Below are 12,367 nucleotides of genomic sequence, written 5' to 3' on the forward strand. Positions count from 1 at the left end.
CGGGCGGGCGCAGGCTGCGTGCGGTGGGGATCCGGCTCCACGTCTTCTCTGCCCGCCTGTCGGAAGGGGTCGGGGGGCGGCGGCACTCTGTCCGTGGTGTCCCTCAGGGTTCTTGCTCATTTGGCGGGCATGTTGTTTTCATCGGATGCTCTCCGCTCGCTGTTGCCTGCCTGCCGCCCTCTGCTGCCTGCTCCACACTGTCCCTGTCAGCCTTCGCCTCCCACGAGGTTTTTGAGCATTTTCCCATGCATTGCTCCACCGTCTTCCTCCTCTTGGGTGGGATGTTGTCCCGCAGGCAGGTCTCTCATGCCCTGGGGCTCCTGGCTGGAGCGGGGCGCTTGGCCTGCTTGCCGCCTGCCCGGCCTGATCCGGGCACCCCCCCAGCAGGAGATGGCACCCAAGGGCAATGGCAAGCAGGTGAAACCCACCTGGTGCTGCCTCTGCGGCACCTCCTCCACTGGCTGGGCTGTGTGGGGCGGGTGATGCTGGGAGGGATGTGGGGTCCTGGAGAGGGACTCAGCAGCGGGATGCACAGCAGGACAGTGTCCAGGAGATGCTGCAGGGGATCCTACCTTGGACTCTCTGCACAACTGTCCTCTGAGCTCTCCTCTGCGTTCTCCCGAGGACTCTTTGGAGAGCTCTCCTTGACAGTCTCCAAGGGACTCAGTGGCAGCCAGGTGGGCAGTTCTGCCACCATCCCACCCTGCTGCCCCTTGGGGTCATGCAAGGGGGAGGCTGGCACCCCTCAGAAGAGGTCGGTGTCCCCCAGCATTGCCGCTGCCAGGCAGTCCCCAGGCCAGTTGCCCTGTGCCCTGTACCCCAAGAAGTCAGGGGCATCATTGGAGGGGCCAGTGCTGGTGAGGCTGTCGAGGACATCAGGGAAGATGATTTCAATGGCCACCAGCATTGCTGCTGCTGCCTGCTAGTTATTGCAGCCGCCCTCTGCCCTGTACTCCAAGAGGTGGGAGAACTCGTTCAGGGAGGTGGTCAGGTTGGAGACATCAGGGACATTGAGGTGTCCTCGCCATCCCCCAGGCCTGCCGCCACCTGGGGCAGCCACCCTCTGCCACGTACCTACAACGGTCAGGGATCTCCTCGAGGACCTTGGCAGGCAAGCTGGGGACATTGGCGGTTGAGATGGTGTCCCCGCTGTCCCCTAGATGTGCCAGCACCGCTTGGTCCTGGGGGCTGTCACCCTCCACCGCGTACATGGAGAGGTCGGGGAGCTCATCAAGGCAGGTTGGTGGTGCTGGTGATGCTGTTGGGGACATCAAGGACATCAGGGATGGTGTCCTCGCTGTTCCCCAGCCCCGCCACCACCTGTTTGCATGTACTCGGAGAGGTCGGGGAGCTTGTTGAAGAGGGCTGTCAAGTCTGGGACATTGGGGACGGTGTCCTCGCTGTCCCCCAGACTTGCCACTGCCTCCTCCTCAGTGGGGCTTCTGCCCTCCCCTATGTAGGCAGAGAGGTTGGGGAGGTGCTGCAGGAATGCAGTCATGCTGGGGTTTTCAGGGACATCGGGGATGGTGTCCTTGCTGTCCGTGGTGTTGAGCCATGCGAGGAAATGGCTGTCAGTGGTATCCTCTGCCTGCTCAGGAGAGGCCTCTGAGAAGGCATCTGGCTCGCTCGAGCAGGTCCATGGGCTTCAGCTGCACCACCTGCCCTGGGGCCATCATGAGCCCTGGCCCCCCTCACAGACGCTGGCCTGGGGCAGCTGGTGGGTGATGGGGGGCAGCTGGGCACGCTCAGAGGCCACCGGCAGCCCCGGGACAGAGCGCAGCATGGCGGCAGTGACCGGTGGCGGCGCGGCTGCAGCACTGAAGCTCTGACACCCCGACGTCGGGTGGTTTGTACCTGCCCTATTATGACAGCGCCCCTAATGACACCCCGTAACCTGGGACCAGCTGTGAGCAAGTGGTGATGGGGGGAAATTCTACAGAGAAATGGTCTATTATATATATTGTAAGAAGAATTCTGGAGAATATGGGAATCAAAAATGAGGAAAAGGCAATACGTACTTTCCTTACTTGTTGCAAAAGGAACGGGGTCCCTGCTCCATCATCTTTAACTGTGGAGAAGTTTTTGGAAGATAACGGCCACCTGGTCCTTGATACCGACATGAGTAACTCTCTGCTAGCTGCCCCTGTGTAAAGAACTCACTGTTCAATGTTCCTCTCTGGCTGCCACTGCATAGAGAGCTATTGTTTAGCAAATTCCTTAACTAGAGATATGGAGTGAAGTTGAAACATTGAGTAGGAGGTCCATAGACTTGTGCTTCTTGCGTGTGCTTCTCGCATTGTACCAATGAAATATGAGTTATATTGTGTGGACAGTAGCTTAGAACCAATCACAGCTTGTTTAGCTGTATGCGATCACGCCCTAATAGTATATAAGATGCTCTGTGCTTAATAAAATTGGATCAAGCTGGCAAACCATATTGGTGTTATTCTTGATACCCGGGCTTTATCCGTCGACATTTAACTACATGGGAACTTGTAAATGATTCCCTGAAATAGTTAAAAAGTGATTGGAATGCTGCGGCAGCTACAAAGAAGGCCTAAAAAAAGGCATCAATATCTGGAGATGAACCACGTCTTTTCTCAACAAAAACCCAAACAGAAAATGAGAGCCAAGAGTCCATCAGAACAAATCCCCCTTGGTGCTGGCTCATACAGCCCATTTCTGTTCGAGTGACGTCAACTCCCTATCGAGAAGGAAGAGACTGAAAGATGGGCACCTGCGAGCACACAGCTTTCAAAATCCCACAACATACACCTCCCACACCGGGCAATTCCAGCAATTGCCCCCAAGCCCACAGAGAAGAAAACACCCCGTAAATTACACATGCAAGGCCAACAAGTGTTTTTATTTCTGTCTTTGGCTCCCAAAGGAGGGCTGATTCTGCAAGGCAGTCCCACAAGCCGAACAAGGCTTAAAGCTCTTCCTCGAGGGACCTCTGGGCAGGCGGGCCAGCCGGCAGAGCTGCCCGAGTCTCTGGAAGGCCTCTCTGAGCTCTTCCTGGCTAGAGGCAGCACTGGGAGGAGGGACAGGGTGGGCTGCTGGTGCCCTTTGTGCAGCTTGGTCTCTGCTGGGGGCAGTTTTGGTGTTTCCTGGATTTCTCCTCCTCCTCCTCCTCTCCGGCACCGCAGAGGTCAGATGTTGTGCTCCGCTCTCACGCAGGGCCACAATCTGCCCCCGTCACCCCCACACTGCCCCGAGTGGTTGGTTCACCTGCGTCTCCGGGGCGCTGAAACCCTCCCCCTCCTCCTGCTCCTCCTCCTCCTTGCTGAGGGGTCATAGTCTGTGATTTCCACAGAGCGGCTGTGGAGATCACGGCCCCGCTGTGGGGATCTGCTCCGCTCTCTCCCCCTCGGCGGGGTTGATGCGGAGGGCTGATCCTGACGTGGAGGACTTGCTCTGCTCCTGCTCCTCCTCCTCCCAGAATGGTGGTCGTCCCTGCACTCCATGAACCTGCTCCGGAGATCATAGCCACGGCGCCGTGGGGATCTGCTCTGGGCCCTTTCCGTGGCACCGTTCCTCTGGCCGTGGGAAGAAAGGCTGGACCCGTGCTCCTCTTCGCTCTTGTCTTCTGGCACGGCGTGCGGAACACGGTCACATGGCTGACAGCAGCTTTCCTCCTGAAAGGACCAGAACTGTAAGCGACCCCCAGAAGCTGTGGCTGGGGACCGCTAAGGGCCTCCCAAAGGCTCTCCGCGAGGGCTGCAAAGGCAGAAGGGCCACAGGTGGAGAAACGGGATGGGTCCAGGTGGGACGCTCTCACATGGAGCAGCGCTGCAACTCTGAAGAAAGCTGCACTGTGGCAGGGCAGAGAGAGCAATGCCAGGGTTCCCAATTGAAATCCACTGTCCATCTGGTGCCCTGACCCACCTCCCCAGAGTTACCTCAGTCTGACGAGGCAGACCCTGTGGTCCCACAGAACCCGCCTGCATGCTGCCAGCCGCCCACTGGCTCAGGAAGGAACGGAGGTATGCGAATGCCCAGGAGGAAGAAGCCTTTTCTCCAGGTTTCAAATCCAAGCACCTCCTCTGGGGTTCAGTCGTAGTCTTGGAGCTGTTTCTACAACAGAGAACAGACGTAACCACGATTACAAGTTAGGGTCCACAATATCGTGTCTGGACTTCAGTGCGTAAACGTACCTCTGCCGTAACTTCTGCTTTGTGACTGATTCAATTTTAGTTTACAGTTACTGCTACTGATCCCGCAGACATGATTGCTTTATGCTCCCGTCACTTTTAAATACTAATACCGAATAAAAATTTTAGAAAGACCACCCTGTATAGATTCAGTCGTGGTCTTCTCACCAGGTGAGCCTCTGGTGGCACACGACCTCGCCTTTATACCCCCTACAGCCTCCATTTCGTAGAACCATAGAATGACTTGGGCTGGAAGGGTCCTGAAAGACCGTCTAGTTCCAACCCTCCTGCCAGGGGCAGGGACACCTTCCACTAGACCGGGTTGCCCAAAGCCCCGTCCAACGGGGCCTTCAACACTTCCAGGGAGCAGGCAGCCACAAGCTCTCCACACAACCGCTTCCAGTGTCTCACAACCATCACAGTAAAGAATTTCTTCCTTAGATCTGATCTAAATCTACCCTCTTCCGGTTTAAAATTGTTACCCCTCACCCTATCCCTACACCCCCTGACAAAGAATCCCTCCCGTCTTTCCTGTAGGCCCCCTTTAAGCACACTTCTCTACATTAGTCAGCTTCAGATAGCAGGCAAGTAGCAGTTTACACCAGGGCAGCAACCTCAAGCCCAGCAAGGAGAGAGAAGGACCGGTGGGGGGTAGATCGGGTTTGACAGCGCTGGAGGGCGCGGGAAGTAATTGTCTCCCATGGCAGAAACACAGGAAGAGAAACAGAAAGAGGAGGAGAAGAAAAACAGCCAAGCCAGGAGAAGGAGATGTATTCCAAACACATTTGAAGACTTGTTTTTACCTGACATAAAACAGTAAATAGGCTTGCCGACTGAGGACTGTCTCGATGTCACAACCCCCCACAAACGTATCGTCCATCATATACCAGAGCCCATCGCTGGCCTGTAAAAAAGGCATCAATATCTGGAGACAAACCGCCTCTTTTCTCAACGAAAACACAGGCAGAAAACGACAGAGCCAAGAGTCCATCAGAACAAATCCAACCCAGCCCCTAAGGAGACCTTCTCCCCCACAACCCTGGCTGCCAGTAACACTGCCATGAACATTTGTCTTCCCCAGCACACGCTCTTCCCTCGTTTGGAAGGAAGCTGCTCTTTACCTTTGCATAGCAGTGGTAGTGTCCTGTGTGACAGCCGTCACCGCCGTGTACCAGGACAGCATATAAGGAGTAGAGGAGCGGTTCTCCACCTGTCTCAGACATGTACGGGCGAAGATCCAAGGACTCGGGATACTCCACAACCTACGGAGAGACCAGCAGGGCTCAGACATGATGCTGAAATACTGCAGGAAATAACCTCCCAAGACCAGCGCCCAGAGGTGTACTAACACATCTCTGGGGCTCACAAACACTTGGTGTTCCCTCAAGCAACGTGTCATGCTCTGGGTGGCAGGAGCAGCTCTGTCGGAGCAGAGTACGTGCTTGTCTTCCCACGGGAACCCTCCTCTCCCCGGAAGGAAACAGGAGGAACTCTGCACGAAGCCCTTGGGAAAGAGCGCGCTGCCTCGGCAAATCTCCTGCTCGCAGAAGTAAGAGAAAGTGGCATTCCAAGTGCCTACACACCTTGCTGATCTTCCTGCCGGTGAAAATGTCAAATCTTTTCAGACACAGCGTGAGAACCTTGGGCGCGCGTTGGACTGTAAACCTCTTGGAGGCGGTCACCATCTCTTTGCACCTGGAAAGCAAGCACAGAGCCGCGTGCTGAGATGCGCCCCGTCCTGCCCCAAGAAGGCCAGACGAGCTTTCCTGGCTCACACATCCTCACGCTATTTTAAGGCTGTGCAGTGCCATAAGGCCATATCAGAAACAAAGCTGCGTCTCATTACGGTGCATTAAACCTGTGTGAAAAGGTGACCTATGAGAGATGACATGCAGCGCCTGCACGCACGATCTAGCACTAGTATGTCGCTAGTAGTCGTCCTACCTGCTACATTTATAGCAGTTTGTGCCGCCCAGCTTCTCGGGTTTCACAAAGTCCTTCAGAGCTGCGGTGACAGATGAGGCTGCCTGGAGGAGTGAGAAAGGAGAGCGCTGAGCTGCGGGAGACACCCTCGCCCAAACACTGACTAGGAGTTCACACAAAACCCCAGCTAGATGACGCTCAAGCAGCGTCCAGGAGGAGGCAGAACGAGGGTATTATGCTCGACGTTCCCCTCATTTCCCAGGGATCCCCAGGGCTACCAAGAGCTACATCTCTGCGCCACCGCTCCGTTGAGCTGCCGGTGGTGTGCAGGGTCATCAGTCACAAAAACAACAGAACCCACCAGCCTAGGAGCCGGACGGGTGCTGAGGGAGGGCAAAGGGAAGAAGGCTGAGACTACATCAAGGGTGCAGGGAGGGAAGTGAGGACTTGTTCAGCTTAAGGCCAGCACCCCCAGGGAGAGCGCTGCCGCAGCCTCCCCAGGAGGACACCGTCCATCCCACGTCCCACCCACCACCAGGCTCTCTGGTGTTCGCAGCATACGCTTCTAAGTCAACTCTGTTGATTCTGGAAAGCTACAAGGGCCTTGGGACGTCTTGAAGCAAAGTTGCAAACCCTCTTACTTCTATATCCAAAGGAATATCCAGGAAGGTCTCGTAGGAATCGGAAACCGCGCTGCAGCTCCAGCACGTGACTGGAAGGCAAATGGAAATGCTCAGCGATAGGCAAAGGCAACTGACTGTGCCCGTTTACGTCCTTCAGAGCGACTACGCCAGTCACACCACCAGCTGATTATCAGAGGCAGACAGAAGGACACAGACAATCCCAAGGAAGAGCAATAGTTGTGGAAAAGTACCTCTGGATCTCAGAAAGCCCCCAAATATTTGATGGACAACGGTATCTGATTGCGAAGCGAAGTCCAGGCTGGAAATCAATGGTAAGGCAGAGAGTTAGCTCCTCCAAGGGTTTTGCTCTGACTGTAAGCTCTGGGCGTAGGGCTTCCTTGATGGGAGTGCATCAAGGTGTCCCAAGGGCTCGGGAACATTGAAAAGGTGATTTGCTTGTACTTACTTGCTCAGACAATCTCTCTGCATGGCATCGACAGTGCAGCGTAAGAATTCATGGGCATCTTCCCGCATGCCAGGCTCAAAGTGTTCTCCTATTCCTATGAAAGAAGAAGTTAGTACTTCTCTCCTACAAGAATGGAAAAAAACCCTGTAAAAGCCCCTGAAATGACTTACGTCTGAGAACACTGATGATAGCGTAAGGCTCGATGGCACTGCCTGAGGAATGCAGGACCTTGTGAACGTGCTCTTCCATACTGCACATGACGCAGAAGCCTTGCCAACGACCTGAAGAGGGAGGGAGGGAGGGAGGGAGGGAGGGAGGGAGGGAAGGAGGGAGGGAAGGTTCTCAGGTTAGCAACACACCCATAGCGAGCGATGGGAAACCTAAGGGAGATCTTGACGTTGTAAGAACAGCCTCCACCCTCTTCTCCCAAGGTGCCAATGTCCCAACAAACCCGGGAGACTCTAGTGTGTCGAGAACGTTCTTCAGAGGCACGCTAAACTGTCAAAACTTTTCTGTGCCATAAGCAAAGAGCGTTTAACTTGCAGGAACGGGGACCAAGACCCAGGGCCAGGTAGAGGTGTGCCTTTCTGAAGGCACGAACAAGCGGCTTCGAGGCTTGAGCGTTCAAAGCACACCCACGGCGGGGGTTGAGAAAGAAGGGCTGCTTTTCTGCTAAATCAGATCCCAGATTCTGGGAATCCCTGGGAAGTGCCCAACAGATTTGCGGGGAGATGTTCCTAAAAGCACTCACATGACTGGCTGTGCTCCCGAGAGAGCAGGTAGTTGGCCAGAGGGGGCGTGTAGGTCAGGCACTGCAGGACGGAGTTGAGGAAGCACGTATTGCCCAGGTTGTGCAGTCCCGCTCCAGCTCCCTGCCGCTGCTGCCATTCCATGCAAATCGTCGCTGGGACAACGGGGATCCTTTGTGGCAGAGCCATTTCCTCGGCAACGACTGCAAGGAAAGGACATTTGAAAAGAGATGACACCATATGCTTGCCTGAAAGCCTACTGAAAAGTCGAGTTCTTTACAGGAGCACTCAGTACAACCAGCTCTACATCCAGCCCAGAAACACCGCCGGAAGCTGCCATTGACATGTACGGGTCAAGACACAGTTTTGGAACATCGCCTGTTCCCCTGCTTACTTTGCCGAAAGTCCAACAAACCCACGCCCTGATTTCTGTGCCTCGGGCTACCTTCCTTTCCCTCTGGAGTCTGGAATTGGATTCCCAGCTCAAGTGTTCCCTCTTCCTGATAGCGAGGTGGCGAAAACAAGCAAGTATCTAGCCCAGAAGGTGACCCCGCTGAGGCCAGATCTTTCTACGAGCAATGACACCTTTCAAAGGCTCGTACTAGCGGCCGAGGCGTGAGGAGACACATTTTCCCGTGTTTCCTTGAAAACACCGGGTCAGTCTGGCTGCGATCAGGAGAGGCCCCAGAATTCGCTCTAGCTTGTCAGCACATCAGCGCTCCGGGGTGGAGCACCAGCCACGTCCGTTGCCAAACCTGCTGGGGAAGCCGTTACTCCCGGGAGTCGTGCCCCATTGCGGCCATCGCTCCTCTCGGGAACAGAGCGGGAAGCTTTGGATGGCAAAGGGTGTCAGGGTGCTCTCCCGAAAGAGAAGATCAGCGCAAATCCCCGATCCCCCCCAAATGATCGCAGGTCATCAAAATGGTTAAAAACCCCAAACGCAACCCACGGAACAGCAGCCGCCACCCAAAGTGTTTCAGTGGTCCTTGTAACTGCTGCCCCGCTGCAGGCTGATGGCCCTGCTGTCCCTGTCACAGGACTCCGGCTGACAGCAATTCCAAAGGCCCTTTTAGCCCCAGCTACCTACACTCACGATCTGTCCTGAAAGTCAAATCACAATTACCTTTGGCAGAGGGTGGAAGCTGAGAGAAATGGGAAGTAAACGGAGAAATGCCTGGAAAAAAGGAGGCACTCGGGTACCAAAGGAAGGAGCCAAGTTCTCCCGAAGGCCAGCTCAGCCCAACTGGCCTTCCCCAGCCCGCTTTCCGGGTACCAGGCCCTGGCTAGGTGACGTCACAATTGCTGGGTGGGTGCTGCACCACTGCCCCTTTGTGACACGGGACGCACTGCAGCCACGCAGCCGCCACAGCCCCGGCACCTCCCGTAGCCAGCAGCTGGCAGCCCCTGGGCTTCCCCACGCACCGGGGGAGTGCCCCTTCACAGCTTGGGCTGCCACATTCGGGTTGCTGAGGGGGTTTTTACCACTCTTTGAGGTACAGGACTGTGCCCGTGAGGCTCGTGGAGCAAAGCACCTGGTCTCTTACAGGTTCATCTCCCACGAGTTTCATCTGCCCCCAAGATAGAGCCACAGGCTGACTCTGAACGAGTGCTACCAAAGGAACACCTCCAGCGCCGGCGCTGGGCCGACCTTGGCTGGCTGCCCGGCCCCCACCCAGCTGCCCGTGAGAGGCTCCGAAAAACGTCTGCGGGCGGCTTTTTAGCTTCGTCACATTTTCTCCAGCCTCCAGGGTTCGTTAGCTTTCTATCAGCCACAGCTTTGCCAGATGCCCACCCAGGGTGGCCGGAGGCACTTTTGTTCCTGCCCCGCTCGGCTTAGGTAGCTTTGGGCTGTCCCCACGCGGGACATCTGCTATCACAACATCGCCATGAAAGTTGTATACAACTCTTAAGACAATACTGCCGAAGAATCGGGAAAAATAAAACCAGCACCCCAAAACACACCAACCCTCCAAAAACCAGAACGGACGGTCCATGTATTGACTCCCTCCCATTTCAAACAGAAGACTAAACAGTGCAAGTGGGAATGGGGACAGAAAACAGGAGGAAAAGGCCAACCTCACTTCTGGAGGGCTACATTTAAATTACCCTGGGTTCCTAAAACCTGATAGCTTGGGTAAACCAAAGTTTCATCCAGGAAGGATCACAGCTGTGCTTGCCAGCGCTAAAACAACGGGCATGAGTCTCTGCGTTTCTGCAGCCTCGAGGGAAAAATACCAACTAGAGACCCTTGAAGCTCCTGAACAGTAACACGAAACCAAAAAGGCCCCACTTTCTTGCTTCAGCTGTAGTAGCAGTAGGACAGCAGCACAGATCTGGAACTGCAGAGTGATGGCTAACATAAGAGCCAGACAACGAAGAAATATTCCGAGTATAAGCTTTTGGGCATCCTTTCCAAAAAAATCTCAAGTCATTTTAACTTTGCCGCTTTATCGTTCCGCAATAATTGGCAAGATTTCCAGTGATTTTTTCTACCACACTAAGATCCAGGTTCTGCTTTGAAAAACATACAGCAATATGTGTCTTTAAAACCAAACCGACCCCCTACCTACACTTTAGACCAAGACCTGAGTTAGCTTTAAGAACAAAGCTAATTGTGTCTCCAACACCAGAAGCACCGGAGGCTGTGGTGCTTTTACAGCGAGCGAGAGAGAGAGGACTCGTACAGAGAGCTGCAAGGCTTCCAGCTCCCTCTGGCTACCCACAGCCCCAGTCAGGTTCAGTCAGAGCACACAAGAAGGGAAGGGTTTTGCTTTGTCTTGCCTTTACTTTAATTAGTTCTAACTAACCCTAAGTCTTCCACCCCACTCCAGGATTTTTCCTTTTTTTATATTTTTTTTGAGGCACCTCTGTTAGCTTATGGTAAGATGCTACTTAGAAATGGAATACAGGCATGCCAGGGAGCACAGCAAGCTAAAAGGATGTTAACCTTCCTTATGAACATGAGATTTGTATGTATGCACATGCTAGTAAGCAAAAAGAGCTCTTTCTGAGTGAGAATAACTCACCTGAATGAGATCAGCTACTCTAAACGTGGTTCATATTAACGCATGACTTCGACTGCTGGGCTCGCTGGGCCTGTTAAGGTAACTCAGGCTCACAATGAAAGGCGTTCATGTCCAAAAAGGAATGCGAACCAACCAGTGACAGAATAACAGCTGTCAGACTTCGACCTCGTGGCTTGAGACCTACATACAAGAAGTTTTCCATTTAAAGTTGACTCTATACTACTCCTCCTGCTCTGAGGACCGAGGTCCCCTGGACAGAGACACAAGCATCCAAAAAGCCTTGGAGGTGAAGCCGTTGATTGCTTTCTCGAGGAAAAAGAACTTGCCAAATCGCTGTGCAGTGCTCCTCGTGGCTTCAGCTCACCACTGCACAGGGGACATGTCTTCTCCCTTCTGGCCACAGGGGCAGTTCTGTGGGCAACTTCCTAGCTAGGGAGGCTGACCACCTCCAGGGCAGACAAGGCCAGGAATAAAATTCTCATCACAGCGTTGCAAATAGACAGGGAGAAGGGCAACAAATTACCTGTCTTAGAAGCAATATATTCCTTTCCAAGTTTCAGATTGTTTGGGTGGATTACTTGTAAGGGGAAGTAAAAAAAAAAACCAAACCCACAAAGAAAACACCCAAGTGTTGGAGAACAGCTTGCAGAGAGCAAGGCCATGGGTCTCTGCAGAAGCCGATTGCAGCCATCTGAGGTCAACAAAGGAAAAAACCCAGGGTACAGTTATGCCAAACAACAGACTGTTATGTTAACAAAGAGAGAAACTGAGGTACACAATGGCCTTGATGGTAAAAACAACCTTGGGAAAGGAGGCAGGCCAGAAGAGGGAAGATGTTGTGACATGTCGGAGATGCCACAGGGGGCTGGGACATTATAATGGCGCCTTTTACATGTATCCAATAGATTTGTGAGGAGTATGCATGATTAGTGTAGAGTGCTTATATAAGGGGTGATTTCTTTCAATAAAGTTGAAGCTTGCTCTATCATTCACATTGAATCGGCTGCTTGCTTCCTCCGCCCGCCGCACCCAAGCTGTCTCATGAGTGGTTTCCTCAATGGAGGCCAAACCTGGCCAGTGCTCCCAGACATGCAATACCGTATCCCCGTACCTGCTGCGAAGATATCCTTAGTAATAATCTTGCTTGCTACATTTACAGCCATTGTCTCCATGCAGGGGCTCAGGTTTGACAAAGTCTTCCAGAGCTCCAGTGACAGAAGAGGCTGCCTGGAGGAGAAAGAAAGGAGAGCCCTGAGCTCCTGGGAACTCACAGTCCCAGGAATAGCTACCCGTGTGGTACCAGCGTTATCCCGACAGACAGCTACCCCTGGGCGGTACCAGAGTAGCCTGCAGGACGCGTGGCCACAACTAGCAAAAGCAATCCAAGCCACCCGTACAGCAGTCAGACGCGTCCTGAGGTACCCAA

Source organism: Athene noctua, chromosome 26, assembly GCF_965140245.1.
Source record: "Athene noctua chromosome 26, bAthNoc1.hap1.1, whole genome shotgun sequence".
NCBI lineage: Eukaryota > Metazoa > Chordata > Aves > Strigiformes > Strigidae > Athene > Athene noctua.